Consider the following 22,491-nt stretch of genomic DNA (forward strand, 5'->3'; position numbering starts at 1 on the left):
ACTGAGACTTGGTTCAAGGTGACAGAGAGCACCCCAGCTATACAAGGTTACAATGCCTTTCATGCATTCAGACCTCAAAATGAGCATGAAAGAACCAAGGACGGAGGTGTATCCATCTTCATTAAATCCAAATACACATTGAGACTGATACAACAGTATGACTCTCTTGAGCTACTCTAGGCCAGAATAACTATAGGCAAAAAACCCCACCACATCATCGCTAGCTATATGTCCCCCACCATGAACCAGGAGAAGCACACCGCCTACTTGGATTTGCTAGAATTGCTCAGTAGACAGCCAAACACCTTGGTCATGAAAGGTTTCAGCTATCCTTACATCTATTGGGTGACTAACATGAGCACAAACATGATCGCTCTGAGGTTCCTGGCTTTTGTTAATTCAAATGCCCTGGAACAGTTGGTCTGCACCCCCACAAGGGGCTCAAATGTCCTAGACCTCATGCTCACCAACATGGCAGTTCACTGCACTACTCCCTGTGTGCTGCCCACCATGGTAAGGTCAAACCATAATTCAGTCTTTTCTGAAGTAAAGACCAGACCTGACAGGAGCAAAAAAAATAATGAAATATTTCTCCAAAGCAAACTAGAGCCTACTAAGCGATGGTATAACAAGTTTCAAAGCCCCTGGTAACACAGCCAACGACTCCTATGCAGAAAAGTACACAAATGCCCTATGTAGCCTCTTAAATAAATGTATTGACTCAGCTGAACAGGAATAAAACCTGGTCCGCCTGAAAAAAACAAGCTACCTTGGTGTACTGTAAGTATAAATAATTTATATGACAAAAGAAAGAAACTGATAGCTAAGAGCAAGAGGCAATTTACTCAACAGAGGAAGAATACCCTCCACCACTTGAACAAGCAAATCAGATATCTTGTAAAGTCCTCTATGGCTAGTTAAGAGACTAAATTAGCATCCATAGCTAAAGGCAACCATAAAACATTCTTTAGCTATGTCTGAAACCTAAAAGGGAATGTCCAGCTGTGCACCAAACTTATAGTGGACAGTACCACTTGCACTGAAACTGAGGAAATTGCCAGTCTGCTAGCTGACAGATTTAGTAATAACTTCAGCCCCCTGTCCCTACCAGCTATACCCCAAAGCATTCCTGACCCCAGTCTTCTACTGAGTATCTCTAAAGAACAGGTCACACAAGCACTCTCCAATGCCAAAAACATGGCCTCTGTGGGAACCTAACTTTCCAGATTTGCCACTAAACAATCTAAAACAAAACATAGTGGAACCATTTGGTACTCTCTTTAACTATAGTCTGAGCACTGGCTTTGTTCCGGCAGAATGGAGAACAGCAACAGTAATCTCCTTGCATATAGGGGTTCCATCAACCAGGAAAATATCAACCCATAAGCCTAACCAGCCTTATCTGCAAGGCCATGGAAAGAATTATCATAGACTTTATCAATAAGGAAACAAGCAACCTTCAAACTTTTGACCTCACCCAGTTTGGTTTCATCAAGGGTAGAGCTTGCTTATTAAACAAGGTGGACTTCTTTGAGAATGTCACCAAAGTCCTGGATGATGGCAAAGCAGTTCATACCACCAATCTTGATTTAGCCAAGGCTTTTCACACAATAACCCACTCAGGGATCATTGCGAAACTCTTCCAACTGGGGATTAACCTATGCATCATTAGATGGGTAGTCAACTGTCTCACCAACAGAACACACATTGTCAAAGTTGGGGAGTCCACCTCCATCAGTAGACCAGTTACCACTGGGTACAGCAAGGATCTGTGCTGGGCTGTCTACTGTTTGGAATTTATTTTTCTGAGGTTCAGGTGAAAGTAGATGGCCTATGGCTTACCAGGTTTGAAGATGATTGCAAACTGGGTACAATCATTGAGTCCCCTAACAATGTAAACATATTATAGAAGGGGCTGACACAGGCAAATGATTGGTGCCAAAGTCACAGACTAAAACTAAATGCAAAAAATGCCTCATTATCCCCTTTGGCAAAGAAGTAGTCCCTGCTAATTATGACATAGATAGCACCCCAGGAATAAAACAGTAACTCCTGTATCTTCTTTATTTCTGTCACTTTTTGAATTAATAGTCAGTCCCCTAACTTTAAATCCTAAAACAGGAATTTGTGTGGTTTTAGCTTGAATTTTAGAAGGTTCTGTTTTTTTACAATTAGACACTTTTAGATGGAGAGACTCTCAGTAACCTACTGTCCAAATAAGGAATCGTCATGTGACCTAGCAAGAACCCTTAACAGCAGGCACTGAGAATCAAGGCTTAATTCCATTTCCCTTCTACAACAGATTTTCACAATAGCATCAATAGCATATACAGTTATATACCATTTCACACATTTTATTTTAAGAAAATTGTGACACCCGTGCACTGGCCCAGTAATCAAGGAGCCTCAATCCTCATGACTAGCACCAGTGAGGGCGTGCACATCAGGAAGGATAACAAGTACACACAGTAAAGTACAATTTCCATTAAGAGCGCACAGACATCACAGTCAGTCTGGGGCCGGTTTCTCCATTTCTCTCCAGATCCTCAATAAGACTCCCCATTGGCACAGCTATAGGGTTCAGATCTCAGCCGAGTAGTCAAGCCAAAATCTCCAGTGCCCTCTCTGTCCAATCAGTGCTTTGTGTCCTTGCGCAAGTAGCTGAGACACAGACACTTTGAGATTTGGTTTATATACAAACACAGAGACACTGATATCCGCTGTGGTGGTGCTGCGGTAGCGTTGTCACCTCACAGTAAGACGGTGTCTGGTTCAATTCTCAGCTAGAGCGTCTTCTGCATGGAGACATGCGTGACTGGGCATACCTTCATTGAAGGTTGTGCGTCAGGGCTGGCAACTCTGCACGTAAAAATCAACTACCAATAATTAGCAGACTGGAGTTCCGCTGTGGCGACCCCTAACCGGGAAAAGCCAAAAGTCACAACAACAACAGCAAACACACAGACACTCCTGGGGAAGGCTGGTACAGGTTTTCCAGCTATGCTCCCTCCTGCCAGGCTATACTGTAGTAATCACTGCCACCAACTACTCTTATCAGCTACTAATAAGTCCCTTCCCAAAGGGTGGCTTATTTCACTGTGCAATATTACTGTTATCCAAATAGTAAATGTGACCCAGGGCTAAAGCTATTGGAGTGGTTTGGACAGTATCATCAAATATATGCAATGCACTCTAAGAAGTTAAATTATCTCTACACAAAACAGCCACAATTGAAAGGTTTAAAAATATTTAATAATAAATAATAAAAACACAAGACAAATCTCATCAATTCAACACAGTGATAATCAGGAGTTCAGAAATCACAGCAAAATGATATAAAATAATACTGTAGAATAGTCTGACATAAATACAGAAAACGGCTAGACTAATCTGGCTATTTCTATCTATCTCTAAGAGAAATCACTGTTCTAAAAAAATAAATATCTTACTTACAGAGCATGCAAATGCTGGTGAGTTGATGTGTTCAGGTTCAGGCAAAATACAAAATACTCTCCTTTCTTTCTGTCCTTAAATTGATAACACAGTACTGCTGAGTCATTTCAGATTACATCATTCTTAACAGTTCTGATTTAGTTTCCTGGGCTAACAGAAACTCAAAATTTACATTTTTTTTGTAATCTGCACCTGCAGGAAGCCACAGCAATAAAATAAATTTTACATGTAAAACCTTAGTAATTAACACTTAAATTAAAACAATAGAAATCATTTCTTAGTCCAGACATCCTGTCTCAGAGCTGGAGGTCAACAAGTGATAAAATGCTTGACTTATCAGCTTTCTTCCAGTAGGGTGCACTGTAGTTACATTTCTGATGCTCAGTACAACATACAGTTTAATCCTAACATATAATTCTCTTTAACAAACGAAAAAAGCACGGAAACCTTGCACCAGCTAGGGAAACACAGTAATAAAACTGCTACGCCAACCAAGATATAAAAGTCCTGAACGCTAGTTTATTTAGTAACGTTTTCGCCTTGCAAACAAGCTTGGCTTCATCAGAGAACATACAAAAAAATACAAAGTGTAACTTTTATGCAATTCAGTGCCTCACACTTCACCATGCCCCTAATGTTATATGGAATAAGGATGGTGATTTCAAAATATACAACTTCACTGACCTTCATTTACCTGAAGAGCTCATTGAACTGTTAGCACATGGGTACACCTTTGTGCCTAGTACATTTGGGAATGTTTCGAAAGAACTGATTAATCTAAAATGCTTTGTTAGAAAGCTTAATTTAAAATTATACTTTAACAATGACTGTGAACACTTGAATACTTGTCGGTCATTAAAACTCCCCAGTGTATTTAACCCACCATTACATCCTTTATTACATTTTTTTGAACAGGCTTGTGAGGTTGATCTGAGACACTTATTTAATGACAAGGTAAAAGTAAATTCAAATTACAAATTCAACATTACTAAGCTACAAACACAAATGCTAAATGACCTTTGTAATACACATGTCAGGATTCTAAAACCCGATAAGGGGGGCGGCCTAGTCTTGTTTGAACAGTCAGACTACATAAGAAGAATGTACTCCATCTTGGAGACAGCTGCATATGCCGAAGCATCCTTTAATGAGATCCAAGTAACACACAACAGGATGAGGGGTTATTTCCGAGATTTATTTCTCGAAGGAAAAATTGACTTGGATACTTATAATTTTATCGACATAACAATGCCAAAAACACCTGTTATGTTCGGCATACCGAAGGTACACAAAAACTTGGAAAATCCACCAATGAGGGCCTTAATAGATGGAAGGTCCTCGATGACTTACCCTTGTGTTATGTTGGTGGACAAATTATTGTCTAAACACATAGCACTCCTTCCAATGATTTGTAAAGACTCCTGGTCTTTCTTGGAGGCAATTGAATCTCAACCGTTCAACAGTGAGGTTAATTTCCTCACTGTTGACGTAGTTGACTTATACACCTCGATCCCCCACCAGGAATGTCTTGAATGGATTGCCCTCTTATTAGGCGAATTAGGGGCCTCAAAAAATGATATAGAAGTCATCACTGTACTCTTGGATATTGTACTTTCTTCTAATTATTTTTTGTTTGACAAAAAATATTTTTTACAGAAGCAGGGTGTTGCCATGGGCTCCCCCTGTGGAGCATCAGTAGCCAACTTTTACATGAGTTATTGGGAAAAACACTTCCTCTTTTCCTCAACTGAGTTACGAACACACATCAGATTTTACACCAGATATCTTGATGATATTTTTATTCTATTTGAGGGGAATTCTTTTATGGCCGACACTTTTATGCAAGCCATTAATAACACCTCAGAATCCCTGAAATTTACCTACAATTTTTCGACATCAACCATTGATTATTTGGATGTAAAATTATCAAAAGATTTACAATTTCATGTTTTCACATCAAAAATTCATCGTAAATCCACGTACTGCAATTCACTCTTGCATTTTTCCAGCCGCCACCCATTTAGACAGAAAAAAGCTGTCGTCAAAGGACAGTTTGTAAGAGCAGCAAGAATGTGCAGTACGGTTGCATTTTTTCACGATGAATGTGAGTTACTAACTGACATGTTTTTGAAGAGAAAATACCCATCAAAACTCATAGAAGAAGTACAACACGAGGTGAAAGTCAAAAGATTTAATGGTCACTTCAAGCCTATTCTGTCTAATACAAACTTTGAGAATTTTGAGAATTCTTTATGTATTAATGATTCACCAACTAATATTAATGACGACCCCCCTATTATTGTTGATTTGTCTAATCAGACAAAACTTAATTTTGATTCAACTCTTAGTTATGTCACCACTTTTAGTTTTGATTCAGGTCACATTGTTGCACTTATTCGCAAGAACTGGGCCTTTATTTTAAGTAACCCATTACTTATTAAGAATTTTGGTTACTTTCCCAAATTTGTCTTTAAAAGAAACAGGAATTTAAAAGAACTTCTACAGAGGGACCTAACAAACAAATTTTACAATAAAAAAGTGGGTATGTACCCATGCGGTTTTTGTAATAGATGTCACAAAACTAAATCCGGTCAAACATTCACATTGAGGGGTAAGAAATATACTATACTTAAACCCCTCAATTGTGAAAGTAAATCTGTAATCTATGTGGCTACTTGTGACTGCTGTCCGTCCTTCTATATTGGAAAGACGGACCGCAGATTACGTGACCGCATGTATGAGCACATATATGAAATAAACAACCACAGTGTTAATAATGCTCTAGCTAAACACACATTAGAACATCCAGGGCATAACTTTTCTTTCATGGCAATTGATCAAATAACACCATCTATTAGAGGGGGCCCTACTACTCTCTTACTAGAAATTTTGGAATTGGAGTGGCAGTTTAGAACGGATGCCTTCCATTCCCCTGGACTAAATGACAGTTGCAACATTTTACCTGTATTAAAACTGAGAAGTTACTTACGTTGACTTAATTGGGATGATACTTTATATTATACCCATTAAACATATGAATTTCACATGTATTACATATTACATATTTTATATATACATATTTTATATATATATATTTTTATTTGTTCTTGTAATATGTTACATTATACTTACATTTAAAAACCTTATTTGAATTCTCCTTCACGTATTACACTATTTTATTTTGTTGTATTAAACATTTCCATATACACTTTTATACATATATATATATATATTTTTATTAAATATACTGCATAGATTTTTGTAAGTATGACACTTGTTTTTAAGTAAACAAAAGAATTGTCCTTTTAAAATTGCTTTCTTAATAACACCTTAATTAATTGTTTATACCTGATTTGACAAGATGAAATAATTCGCTGACATTATTGACTGACATCACTTCCTTTACTGAATTGCATAAAAGTTACACTTTGTATTTTTTTGTATGTTCTCTGATGAAGCCAAGCTTGTTTGCAAGGCGAAAACGTTACTAAATAAACTAGCGTTCAGGACTTTTATATCTTGGTTGGCGTAGCAGTTTTATTACTGTGTTTCCCTAGCTGGTGCAAGGTTTCCGTGCTTTTTTTGTTTGTTACTCAGTCTGTTTCTTCATTTTCTTGGTTTCTGCATATAATTCTCTTTACATTAGTAGAACAAGCCTGTGGATTATATTAATATTTACAATGACATAGAATTATTTACAAAATTCTATCTAGCTAGGCTGGCAGCCTTCACAAGTAAGTATAGTTTTATATCTGTATATGTATATCTATCTATATATATATATATATATATATATATATATATATATATATATATATATATATAGATATATACATATATATACATACACATATACATATACATATGTGTATGTGTGTATATATATATATATATATATATATATATATATATATATATATATATATATATATATATATATATATATTTGAGACCCTTGATCCTCTTGGTGAGATACTTTTGGGGTCTTTCTAATTGCTGCAGGTGTCGGGTAAGGTACATCCCAAAAGGGGCATTGTATTCTATGATGGGCCTGATGGATGAATAAAGGGGCACGATTACCTCTCTTGATCTAGATGTGAAACCTTTCGTGATGAGGTGGGCTATGTAGAAGGTCTTTCTAACCACTTTGGCAATGTGGTTTTCAAAGGAGAGATTGCTATCAACTTGGGTCCCCAGGTCCCTAAACTTTCTCTGCACTTAATGTGTTTCCGCCTATGTGGTAATTTGTGGGCACATTGTTTTTGCCAAAGGGTATGACTATACATTTTTTGGCATTTAGCTTTAAACCATGATGCTGGCACCAGTTATCTGTCTCTGTGAGACCTTTTCGAAGGATGTTTGTGTTGGCTGGAGAGTCGATTATGGCACCCAGTTTGCAGTCGTCTGCGAACTTGGTGAGCCATAGTCCCCCTAGTTTGCCTGTACCTCGGAAAAGTATATACCGAACAAGAGTGGTCCCAGGACAGAACCCTGTGGGACGTCACTTGTGACCGGTTTCAAGTCTGACATGGCTCCAGCAACTCTCACTCTGTGGGTTCTGTCTTTGAGCCAGTTTGCGACCCATCTTGTGACATAGGGGTTTATATTTAAGCTGGATAGCTTATCTATGATGCCCGAGTGAGGTATTGTGTCAAATGCCTTTGCAAGGTCCAGATAGGCTGTGTGGACTACCTTCCCTTCATCTATGGCTTTGGTGACTGTTTCGAAGAAGTCAACCAGGTTCAAAAGGCAGGATCTGCCCTTGACAAAGCCGAACTGGGTAGGATCTAGTGTCTGTAGGTCCCCAATGTCTTTGTTTATGAGCTCCATGATGATCCTCTCCATAGCCTTGTAGACTAAGCTAGTCAGGCTTATGGGGCGATAGTTTCCAGGGTCCATAGAGGCTCCACCTTTGTGGAGTGAGACTACTGTTGCTGTACGCCATTCTGTGGGCACATATCCTGTAGTGAGGCTGAGATTGTATAGCTGTTTTATTGGAGGGATTAGTTCCTCTTGGAGTTCATGTAGGATGCAACCTGGGACACCATCTGGTCCCATGGAAGCAGTGTTTTTTGCTTTGGAGAGGGCAGCCTTCACCTGAGCATCAGAGATGTTTGGGAGGCAGCCCTCTGCCGGGATAGATACTTGCTCTTTTGGGGGGTGGAGAAGTTTGCACTGAACCTGTCTGCCAGGATATTGGCGATGTCTGTGGGTTCAGTGTATTTTTTGTCATTTAGAATCAACTCAGAACAAGTCTGGGAGTTGCATCCCAGGTTCCTAACATAACTGAAAAAAGCCTTATGATTGTCTTTGGTGTCCTGTGCAATTTTTCTCTTGAAGCTGGCCTTGAAGGATTTTATGAGGGATCGTAATTTTTTGCTAGTACTGATCAGAGATGCCTTCCCTATTAGGGATTTTGCTCTATCATGTAGTAGCTTCCTCCTTCTGTTGTACAGTTTATTTATGGCAGGGGTCCACCAGACTGGACGCCTGCCTTTGGATGATTGGGTCTTGGTTTTGTTTGGGATAGCATGATCCATGCATTCCTGGAGATGTCCGTAGAATGCGTTTATATAGGATTCTGCAGTTTGGGCCGTAGTTTCCACTGGCCCTGGGGCCTTGAAGGATTCCACTTCGGTTTTGAGAAGTGAGAAGTTCGCTTTTGAGAAGTTTTTCACTGTGGTTTTCTGGGCTGGGGGTGGAGTCGGGATGTGGACATCCAGTGAAATTAATTTATGGTCTGATCTTACCAATGAGGGATATACTTCTGGTGTGGAGCATAGAGTCCCCATGTTGGTAATGATCAGGTCTAGTATGTTGTCCCCTCATGTGGGAGTGGTGACTAGTTGTTCCATAGCATTTGAGTTTATAATTTCCAGGAACCTTTGGACTAAGGTGCTGGGGCTTGAGTAGTGCTCCCAGTCAATGTTTGGGTAGTTGAAGTCGCCCAATATAATGGTGTTTGGAGAGATCTTCATGTTCTCCAATGTTTTCAGGAAAGCCGAGTGGGATTCCTGACTTTGAGAGGGTGGGCTGTAGGATGCTATAAACTGAAAAGCAGTCTTGCCCACTGTTAGTTGCACATGGATGGTCTCCGATACTTCGTGCAATGCCACTAACCTGGAGGTGTGGATATCCTTGATAAATATGTGGTTCGGATAAATATTGTGGTTCGGTCCGGGTTTTGGGGCCGAAAAGCATGATATGAGGTATAGCCTGGTAGTGCTGGGGTGCTGGGGTGCTCTCTGGAGCCTTGAACCAGGTTTCTGTCACTGCACAGATATCGATGTTCTCTATACTGAGGAGAGCTTCGAGTGCATGCATCTTGAGGTTAAGACTTCTGGCATTAAGCAGCATTACCCATAGTTTCTTGTTCCTTGTGCTGTCTATGGGGGTGGGTTTGACTTTTGAGCCTTGCCTAAAAAAGGCACTTAGGCCTACACATACCTTGGTGTATACAAGCAATAGCTGTTTAAGTGTAAGGCAGTGGCTTGCAAATGGGATTGTGCGGAAAATAAGAAAAAAAAAAACATAAAATAAGCATTCTAACCAAAATCACTATCCTTATACACAATGGCAGGCAGAAGACAACATGGCAAGTGAATAGTGGTTGCTAAGGGGGGAGGTTCAGTGTGGGAGATGTAACTATGCATTAGCAGGCAATCCTATGCAAATGAGGGAAATGATACTGAATCTCAGATTTCCCTTGCATGCTAGTCAGCACCCAACAGTGTAACAGCAGGAATAGCTTGTTGCAAGCCTAGGAGTTAGCTGACATCATAGGGGTGTGTATCAGACATACTGTAAGCGGATTGGAGCCCTGTGGCTCGGGTTTTCTACTAGCTTAGCAGAGCTAAGCAAGGGGGTGTGTTTGAGGCTGCCAAGCTCTCTTTACATTGTCTAAGTGGGTGCGCGCACCGCTCACCGGATTTTAAAGGGAAAAAAAAGTAAACCAGGAAACAGCAGCTCTGTGCACATTTGAGCACTGTGTTTGTGCCCAGGCTTAAATAGGAAGGCAATGGGAAGGGAAAACAGCAGTAGGAAGGTAATCTAGGAGAACTAGCATAGCTGGAAGATGAAATGTATCAGAATTAGCCAATTACATAGGCAGCAGACCAGTCCAGCCCAGAACACTACTATAAACTATGCAAACACCTTTCCCTCTGTTTTTTCCCATACTCTACACCACAGGTGTATACAAGTAATAGCTATTATACAACAACATGTGGAAGAGTCTGAGGGTGGTGAGGATGTGAATGCTGTCAACCAACCCACAGTGAGTTGATGGAGAAGGGTATACAGACCCAGGGTAACCTACCAGGGGCTACATGAGCTGGAGATAGTGGAGTGCAGTAGGGTTGACAGGGACCTCGAGCTGTGCTGGCCACACCTGACACACACAACTAACAGAGGGGAACCCATCCCAGTATATACCAAGGTATGTGTAGGCCTAAGAATACTAGCTACAGGTACCTTCCAAAGGCCAACTGGGGATATGATGGGGATCTCACAGGCATCAGCATCCAGGGTACTCCACCAGTTCCTGGATGCCATGTCAGCACTTGCCTGTGAGCAGGTATATTTCCCCAACAACGGTGAGGCGTTGGCCAGCAATATGCAACTGTTCCACCAAATAGCAGAATATCCTGAGGTAGTGTGTGCTTTGACTGCATGCACATACCATCAAAACACCACCCGGTGAGCAGGGTAGGGTCTACATCAACTGCAAGGTCTTCCCCCTCCATCAACTGCCAGGTCATGTGCGATGCCCAGGGCATAATAATGAATCTATGTGCTGGCTGCCATGGAAGCTATCACAATTCCCACATCTGGCATCTCACGCAGCTGTACCAGAGATTTGCCAATGGGGACATCCCATACGGTCACCTAATGGGGGATGCTGGTTACACACTGGAGCCATGCTGATGACACCCATCAGAAATGCACACACACACCCGAACAAGAACTTCATAATTAGCCACATGCACAGACAAGAATCATAATAAAGCATGTGTTTGGGATGCTCAAGTAACAGTTCCAGTGCCTGGACACATCCTGTGGAGCCTTGCAGTACTCACCATCTACATGTACCCAAATTTTCATCGTATGTGCCATGCTACACAATATGATCCTGGGGAAACAGCTGCAGCGGGAACAGCACAGGCCAGGGCCACACAGCCCCCAGCCATTGCCAAGGCCTGCACAGGCACAGAGTGACTCAGACGAGGAACAACCTGAGCCTGCCCCAGTAGGCAGAAGGAGGCATGCCCAGTATGCCCTGGCCTTAGCAAAGAGGCAACACATAGCACATAAAGGAAGGACCCAGGGAATGACACCTCTCTTTGACTCGCACATACAGTAAAAGGGATGCCAAACATGACACTACCTGTGCTCAACCATGTGTAGGGAGTGTACTATGTATATCTAGGCAGCCCTGCAGCAACACCCTCAATACTGGCACACCCACAAGGTAAGTCACTCAACCTACCAATTGCCGAATGGAGTAGTATGTGTTCTTACCTGTATCTATGGTACGGTTGTGAGCATGCAAGGGAATCGGGTGTCTGAATGGTATGCCAGCAGATAGTAGACACCTACAGTGGCACCATGAGATCTGTAACAAATACTGGTGTCACCACAGTAGCCAGTACTACACAAGGGCGACAAAACCCACTGCAGGAAATGTGCTGGGCCACATGTGTGTTCATATGACTCACACATGCCAGTCAGGCCGGTTCACATACCCAACAACAGTCTCAGCTAGTAGGACAGGTGTAGACAAACGCACACAAAGGCTGTGCTATGGGCTCTGAATGATGCTTATGGGTAACCTCCCCCCAGGCCTACACAGGCAGACTACAGCAGGTCAGGCAGTGGGATGTTAGTTCTGAAGGGTGTCACCACAGTAGCCAGTACTACACAAGGGCGACAAAACCCACTGCAGGAAATGTGCTGGGCCACATGTGTGTTCATATGACTCACACATGCCAGTCAGGCCGGTTAACATACCCAATAACAGTCTCAGCTAACAGGACAGGTGTAGACAAACACACACAAAGGCTGTGCTATGGGCTCTGAATGATGCTTATGGGTAACCTCCCCCCAGGCCTACACAGGCAGACTACAGCAGGTCAGGCAGTGGGATGTTAGTTCTGAAGGGTAGGAAGTCAGAAACTAATATGTAGGTCAATCAAACCTAAGACCTGTAGTACACTGATATGCCTCTATTCAGCATGATAGGTTAGAATACAGAATGAAATTGAGTACCTTGCATACCAGTACAGTCATAACAAATGTGTACAAGTGTCAGCTTTGCCCCCCCCATCCTATGTAGAAATGTAGAAACAGTCAGGCGTGCCCCCCCAATCCTGCATAGAAATGTAGAAACAGTCAGGTGTGCCCCCCAATCCTATATAGAAATGTAGTAACAGTCAGGTGTGCCCCTTCCCAACCTCTGTGTAGAAATGTAGAAACAGACAGGTGTGCCCCCTCCTCAAATCCTGCATAGAATGTAGAAACAGTCAGGTGTGCTTCCCCAACCCTACTTAGTAATGTAGTAACAGTCAGGTGTGCCCCCCAAACCTATTTAGAAATGTAGGAACGGTCTGGTGTGCCCCCCCATGTGATGTACACAGGTCGTAACAGTCAGTGTGTACCCCCACAGCCCTATGTAGAAATGTAGTAATATGTAAGTGTAGGTATAATACCAGTGGAGCACAGATGCCCAGATGTGGCCAAGGTAGCAGGACAGATTGTAGCATTTGCACAATATGCAGGTATGTGCGTTAGGTTGGTGTGTGTTTCATATTGTGTGAGAGCGGTCAGTATGTATGCATGTTGAGGTAAGACATGTTGGCCATTGCCCACTACTGCTGATGACAGGGCCAAGTCCTCACAACTGCAGTGCCAAAGACAATTACCACCAGTATAACATATGCTAGCATTAAGCCATTGTAAATGTATGGTGGTAATATGTGTCACCATCTGAAAGATTGACATGACATGGCTGTTGGGCTAGATATACAAGCAGTACGCAAGGTAAAGTACCCCAGACATACAGTATATATTGTGTAACTTTGAAATGGACACACCCTTGGAATTGTACATACAGGTATGCATCACATTATCTAGTCCTGTAGTAGTGGATGCCAGTGTTGTCTGCCCGAACACTTGCATATCACAAAGGAGGTAGGACTGATGTATTGGGAAACAGCTGACATGCCAACATAACTGGAATGCCCCATGAATATCTGTGTGTCAGATGCAAGTAGTGTCCATAGCACACATGCACCCAGCTCACGCAAACACCACCCATAGGTACCCTTCTGGTCGTATCCCTGCTGTGAGGAATGGGTACAATATGACCCCACCTGTACATGGTAATAGCGAAAAATGCAGCATGCAGTGCAGGTGTCCCATGCAGGTGTGTACCTAGCCATAGGTAGCACTCAGCCAGCATCCACACCACCTGATCATGACTGATAGAAGGTATTGGCATGAACACCTAGCACACTTACCGTGTCACCCCAGGGGAATATACTGTATGGTGGTCTGAGACTGTAGGATGGACAGAATGCAATGGCCTGCCACATCTGGCCTGCATCAACACCAAATGGCCCACAGGCCTCTGCCAAAAGCCTGTGTCTCACATGTACTACCAATGCATGTTATGACATGGACACCCAAATAACAACATGACACACTCCACATAAGCCATATGCAAGGCCATGTGGATAAACCACAGTAACATGTCCGCCATGTCCCACTGCATGAACTGTGGGCCAACAACAAAACACATCTGTGATGGGGTGACAACCTTAGGGAAAGTATCAGAGAATGTATGCATAATGTATGGAAGAGGATAAAATAACAGGGGGTGGGTGGGAGCATGGGCAGCATGGAATGTGTAAGGTCTGACACAAAGTTGTGTGCACACACTATCCCTCACTGCTAACACATAAATGGGTGGCTACATACCTGCCCATACACCACAATGGGGTAATGTCTTGAGTCATGACCCCTGCCTCTGGGTAACCTGTGCGAATCTGTACAGCTGTGAGGTATTGCCACAGCAAGATAAGGCCGTACTGTCATGTCGATGGATGTATAAGTATGGGATCCTCTGCCACCACTGTACCAAGGTGCTGAACTGGATACACAGACCCAACAGCAAGTGTCTGCAGCTCCCCCTCCAGAATGGCATAACTCATCATAAATATGTAGGCATCTGCTCACAATACCGGACACAGCTGCAGTCACCCTTGTCCCCCAAGACATCACTGTGAGCAAGAATGTCCACCTGAAAGCACACGAGGACAGAAAACATCACAGTGTATAACAGTACACATGCCTGAATATCTCTGTTAACAGCAGTACCATGTAGCTGAAGCAGCACAGACACAGTCACCTACAGTACACACCATCACCTGCACAGTTTGTCCCCATTTTGCCAAATGATCGACGGGCACACTGCAGAAACAGTTTGCTACCTGTAGGTGTACAACACAAAGGTCTGCACTGGAATACACACTACCTGGAATAGATCCGCACATTCAATACAGAATGGCATACTGGGCATGCTCACACACTTAATCAAATGAAGCCCATATCTGCAAACAACAGTGGACCATACATACCTGGCAGTTGCAGATGTTAGTGCATACACTCCTCAGTATGCACAAGTCATGCTTTGCACACACACTGGATAGGAATACATTCATATATCCAAGGACAACACACTATAATAAGCCAAAAGTAGATGCACATAGTTGTGTGGAAGAGACTGACTGTGACAAGGAGCCATCAATTATAAGGCCTGTCCCACCCCACCCAGCACACAGCCAAATGGCTACAACCACATGAGGTGTAAATGTCACTCACTGTAGACATTAGCCACCAGTATCCCTCAGCATTACAGACTATGTAGTGCAAGTGCTAGCTGTGCAACATGACTGTACAAGGAAGTAGCCATCTAGCAGCTGTATACACGTACATGCAGAATATAACCCTGCGTGTGCCCACATTTGGTGTGTCAACCTCTAGATGAATGGGTTATGGCCCAGGCACACACATTGCCATCCCCATAGGTCTAATATGACACGCCTGCTGAGGTCATCCACTTTGAAATACATCCTTGGGAAAGGTGTAGCCCAGTAATCTCCAAGGTGCATCCTATAACTGTGCACTGCTGTAGTGTAATAAACTAGTTGGGTAGGAGTTCTAATCCCAGACATGGCAAGTGTGTGTGTGTGTGTGTGTGTGTGTGTGTGTGTGTGTGTGTGTGTGTGTGTGTGTGTGTGTGTGTGTGGTCTCTGTCTGTGTAGAGAGCAATGTTTTTAGGCTAGTCACACTCGCAATTCAAATGCCTTACTTTGGCAAGACTGCTGATGTCATTCACTGTGAAATGCACCTTTAGGAAAAATGTAGCCCAGTAATCTCCGTGGTGCATCCTATAACTGCATACTGCTGTAGTGTGATAAACTAGTTAGGTAGGAGTTCTAATCCCAGACATGGCAATGGTGTGTGTGTGTATGTGTGTGTCTCTGTGTAGAGAGCAATGCTTTTTAGGCTAGTCACACTCACTACAATTCAAATGCCCTACTTTGGCAAGGCTGCTGATGTCATTCACTGTGGAATACAACTTTGGGAAAGGTATAGCCCAGTAATCTACGTGGAGCATCCTCTAACTGTGTACTGCTGTAGTGTGATAAACTAGTTAGGTAGGAGGTCTAATCCCAGATATGGTAACTGTGTGTGTGTTTGTCGGTGTCCCTGTCTTTGTAGGGAGAAATGCATTTTAGGCTAGTCACACTCACTACAATTCAAATGCCCTACTTTGGCAAGGCGGCTGATGTCATTCACTGTGAAATTCACCTTTGGGGAAGGAGTACTCCACTAATCCGCATTGCACTTCCTATAACAGCGTAATGCTGTAGTGTGATATAGAACTTTGGTAGGGCTTCTATTCCCGCACATGGCAGTTGTGGATGTCTGTGTGTGTTTTTCTATGTCTGTGTAATGACCAGTGCTTTTAGGCTAGTCACACTCACAACAATTCAAATGCCCTACTTTGGCAAGCCTCCTGATGTCATTCACTGTGAAATACACCTTTGGGGAAGGAGTACTCCAGCAATCTCCATGGTGTGTCCTATAACAGTGTAATGCTGAGTGTGATATAAAAATCTGGTAGGGCTTCTATTCCCACACATGGCAGGTGTGGATGTTTGTGTGTGTATTTTTATGGCTGTGTAGGGAGCAATGCTTTTAGGCTAGTCACACTCATTAGAATTCAAATGCCCTACTTTGGCAAGCCTGCTGATGTCATTCACTGTGAAATACACCTTTGGGGAAAGAGTACTACAGTAATATCCATAGTGCATCCTATAACAGCATAATGCTGTAGTGTGATATAGAACTCTGGTGCGGGTTCCATTCCCAGACATGGCGTGTGTGTGTGTGTGTGTGTGTGTGTGTGTATGTGTGTGTGTGTGTGTGTGTGTGTGTGTGTGTGTGTGTGTGTGTGTGTGTGTGTGTGTGTGTGTGTGTATGTCTGTGTTTGTCATTCATATCCTGTGTGGAGGTGGCTGTGAGTGTGTAACAACTGGACTCATTGTGGAGTCAGTTTTGCAAATTTCTTATATGGCGGCCCTAGTATATGTCACAATGTCCACCTTACAGGGATAACAGATGTGAAATAGCCGAGAGGCTGGGGTACAAATCCATACCCCTACATGTGACATCAAGGCCTGGTGAACAAAGTTAGCAACCCTTATTATATGTATTATCCAGAGAACACTCTCAACCCATGTCTCATACACACACACTTGCCTAGGCAACAACCACTATGTTGGTAGTATCCTGCACAATGCCCACAGATAGTAACCATGGTGTGATTGCAGTGGGCTACAGAGGGTAAGGTACCCTGTCCATCAGTCCAATAGGCACATATATACAGACACTGCACCTTCCCTATGTTCCCCACTGGACACCTGCAACACCTGTGGTGCCATCAGATATGACCCACAAAGGATGTACCATTCCTTAAACACATTCCCTATATGGAAAGATGCCACTGACACCAAGGAATACCTGTATCATGCTAACAATGTAGGTGCAGGGTCAACTTGCTGTCCATTACCAGTTCCCGCCACATGAGGTCAGGACTGGCAATCCGTGTACACAACATGGGCCAGACACTCCAGGTACAGTTCCATGTGTCACTGTACATGCATGTGGGATGTGTGCACATCCCAGACACTGTCCATGTCATGGACTAAGGAACACATACATGGCAAGCTATGCACAGCAATGGCTACACACAATAGTTACCCAGGTGACTGGCTGATGAATACAATACCCACCTGTGTGGGGCAATCCAAACACTACACCCATGAGCCACACTGCAATTATCATGTGGCCTGATGCCAAGGTATACCCAACACATAGCCTTGTATAGCCATCTGACACAGTTGACCAATACACAACTGTGAAGCAATGCACCCATGCATGTCAGTACTGGCACCCTGTGTGTGGTGTATTATGCCCATGACCACATTCACACACACTACAACCCCCATTGGCATGTTGTCTGATGTCAGACACCTCCACATACCCTTTGCCCATATAACCTCCGGATAACCCCTGTGGTGCATGTGATACCTGCACAGTACTGTATTGTAGCAATCTAACTAGTGAGAAGTTGTATTCCTGACCCTACCAAGTGTGTCAATGTGTGTGGGTCCCTTAGAGAGTGTGGCTGTGTTGATGTTGTTCATGCAGACAGGCATGTGTACTATACCTACCGTATAGCTACCATATCACTGTTGCAGATGTCACACACCATCGAATATATGTTTGGAGGGCTCCTCAACATGCAACCTATGGGTCTACTATGGTTGATTGAAAACTCACTTGACTGAAAATTAAATTACTAGGACCACTTCACTGAAAGCTCACTTCACTGAAAACTCACTTGACTGAAACTCATTTAATTGAAAGTTATAAATGGCCTTTTCCCCACTGTAGTGCGATCCTGGAGTTAGTATATATAGTAAGGGGGGGTGTGGGAGACACAGCCCCCCACATTGTTGGGTGTGGAGGTTGAAGCCCCCCACATATCTTGGTTATATAGTCTCTTTTGGAAACAGTTATTCATTGCACTAGTAAGTATCACTGTGTATAGTTTAAAATGTTTATAATATGTGGGGGGCTACACCCCCCACACCCCCCTTACTTGATATACTAATTTCAGGATCGCACTACAGTGGGGAAAAGGCCATTTATAACTTTCAACAAAATGAGTTTCAATGAAATGAGTTTTCAGTGAAGGGAGCTTTCAGTGAAGTGGTCCTACTAATTTCATTTTCAGTCAAGTGAGTTTTCAATCAACCATAGTATACTCGTAATAACCCAATAACTGCATAGACACGTGATAAGAATACATATTCAGGGGTTTAATACCCTGTACTGGTAGGTGTGTGACATGCTTACATTTTACTCTCCCACCCCTCCCTGACTTATCTTTGTCTCTGTCTGCCTCTCTCATTCCTTCTCTGGTGTATGTGGAGACTTACACCTGCTTTGCTTAGGCAGCAGCATGTGCATTGTAAGTGATGCTCATGATCAGCTGATGGCCTCTGTATGAATTGCAGCCCTCCTCTAGCAGATTGCATGTGGAACAGCTGTAGTAACATTCCCATAGCCAATTGCATGGAAACACACTCCAATATCTAGGAACATCATGTTGGTGTTGGGCCTTTTCATTCACTGAGCAGGACCTAGATCTGTTGTTTGGCAAACAGCATCACACATGGATTGGAGATTTACCTCTAAAACCATACACTGTGGAAACGGGCCAACACACAGGAGGGGGATGTGCCTGACATGACTACAGAATGTAAGTGCTGCTATACTGCATTTGGAATAATGTTGGTTTAACAGTGTGTGTGTGTGTGTGTGTGTGTGTGTGTGTGTGTGTGTGTGTGTGTGTGTGTGTGTGTGTGTGTGTGTGTGGATATGGCTGTCCTACATGTTTTAATACCTGTCATGTCAATGCTATGTTTATGAGGAAACCCTCATCTGTAGGGGCATCTGCAGACTGGGCAGTGTGTTGTGCCTTTTTTGTGTGTGTTACCCACAGAGCACTTATCTGTGAACTGCAGAAGCAAATTGTGAGGATTGCAGTCAATACATGGTGACAGCCATGAGAGTTACTGACTTCATATCCCTCATAGGACGTATGCTGCAACAAACCCTGTTACAACAGTAAATGTATGAGGTTATCACAGCGACATGTCACTATTGGCCCTGTGTTTGTGCCTCCAGCCACAACTCTGTGAACCTTTGTACATATGTCAAGCAGTAAGAGGTGCATATGTTTTGTACACCATATTCATTGACATCATATCTGAGAATATGCTAGTGAGATATCAGACTGCTACACATGTTATATATAGTAGGGGTTATATTTGAGGACATAACCTGGGCATTCTGTGGTTGTGTGTACAGTACTGAGGTCTGTGTACTTATAGTGATTGTCGACAGTGTATCTGTTGTGAATATGTACCTTGGCCTGTGTACAGACTGTTGTAGATATCATTGTTCTTGGTCCTGTTCTATCTGATGTTACATGCTGCTCCACTGTATGTTACCCTATCTGCTTACATGTTTGCAGGGCCAAACACAAACATGTCCCATACCACAGACGGGCATCGGACCTCACTGTGTAGCAGCCCAGTATATGTAGGGTTAGAGTGTAAGTGGCACATGAGGCACATATGAGGATGGTGTTGATCAGATAGTCCATATACTGTAATATTACGCTAGCTTACCATATGTGGCTGTGGCTGTGTTCACTTTGGTTGTGGTTATGCACTTTCACACAGGTGTCTCTTACTCTGTGCTGTGACATGCCTGTAGAGCCTGCTATATATGCAGGTACGTGTGTATTCCCCCACAGGAAATGTAGGCCAGTGTTGGGGCAATCTGCCTGTAGCCTGCACAGTGCTTTGTTACATGCCTAGCAACTTAGTGTACTTACACAGTGAGATGGTATGTCCAGATACTTGCCAGATGTACTGCTGCCAGGCCACCATAACAGTCATGGATGTCAGACAAAGCAGTGGGATGCTGTATAGATGTATGTCACTAGCTAATGGGTAATATGTGGCCATGGCACCTCCGTACCAGTGGTTATTATGTGTCAGAACAGACAGAGGTGTGTGAATGCATAACCTATGGGGGCAAATGTATACCAGTATTTATGAGATATACCCATCTACATGGCTGTTAACATCCACATTGTCAGGGTTGGTCCACATGTCTTTCACTAAGGGGTTCTGTGTATACCTCTGGACTGACCAGAGTGTGTCAGACTGTCCACATATATTAGCCATATCTCTGCTGTAGTCCACAGGATCATTACTGTGCTAGCAGAGGTACTGTACTATAATGCCCTTAGGATGTCTGTCAGTAGTCAATGGTGCACATGTTAAAAGCAGATGTGACCTCTGACACACAACATATATGTGAAGACGATCCCTATTACAATAGCAATAGTCTAAAAATATACCTGCAATACATACCTGACACCCCCTTACACTAAGAGGTTGGGACTATTAGGCCTGAGGTAGGCTCCACTCCATGTTCAGAACATATGGTGAACATATATGTATATATAATTATTCATATATCTATATAGATATATACACATAGACATATTTACACACATAGATGGATATGTATATGTACATATATATACATATATATATATATATATATATATATATATATATATATATATATATACATATAAACACTCAGATATATACATATATAGAGCAATATATGTCTGCACATATGCAGAGATACATATGCACATATACATATGGATATGGATATCTACATATATATTGACAGTAAAAGGTATATCAGAATAGATATGTATGCACATATAATTATAGATATCTACATATATATCCACAAAAATAGGCATAGCTGTACACACAGGATGTGCATACACATATAGCTATATATATATATATATATATATATATATATATATATATATATATATATATATAGATGTACACATGGCCATATATATGTTGCACTATATAGATATGTATACAGACATATGTATGAGTATACATGTGTATGTACATGTAGATATATATCAACCTATTATATGTATATATATCCATATTCCTGTCATGTGTAAACTTCACAGTTGTGTATACCCTCCCAGATGTATCTCAACGTATGTATCTGCTATGTGTACATTATGATAAAACAACATGTGTGATGCAACAGTCATATTAATAACAAGTACTACACAACTGTGGAAGTACAGGCAATTGTGCAATACTACTCAGTATGTGTATTGACAGATATATTTGGTAAAACAACAGCTGTCTTCACAGTGGTCATGGTGTAGTGGTTAAGTGTTGTGACTATAGTGTACAGGGTCCTGGGTTCAAGACCTGCAAGGGCTGTTCATTTTGTTGCTGGGCAAAAAGAGGGCTGTCAGATACAGAGTGGTTAAGGCAGTTTTGAGCAGCTTTTAGCAGGTTTGTGCAGGTTTGCACAAAGCTAAGTGGTGCTAAGCTATGGGTAAAAGTACAGGTGCTTACACAGTGTAGGCTTCACTTACCAGTGTGCAAATCAGCTCAGCTGTTATATTGCAGAAATGTTGATACTTGCTAAGCATGGCTTAGCCATGGTAACCAGTTCACACCACCCAGTCTGATAACATAGCAAGGTAATGACATCTGTAATAAGTGTATGTAATGCCATGTAGAATACATGTGCTTATGTGCTGGCAAGGGGTGTGAGTGTCATGTGTGGGACACAGACATATATGAGGCCTGTACAGCACTGTTATCCATGTGAATGTGTTACATACAGGGGAAGTAGCCCAGTGTATGTGCTGTCACACTGGCATGTAGTGTATCATGGTGGTACTACTGTTCACAGTGCTTACCCAGGCAAGAGCAGAGTGCTAAATGTAGTACTGACAACAGGCACACCTGCAGGCATAGC

Source organism: Protopterus annectens, chromosome 1.part2 (assembly GCF_019279795.1).
Source record: "Protopterus annectens isolate FY-2018-M chromosome 1.part2, PAN1.0, whole genome shotgun sequence".
In the NCBI taxonomy this organism is placed as follows: Eukaryota; Metazoa; Chordata; order Ceratodontiformes; family Protopteridae; genus Protopterus; species Protopterus annectens.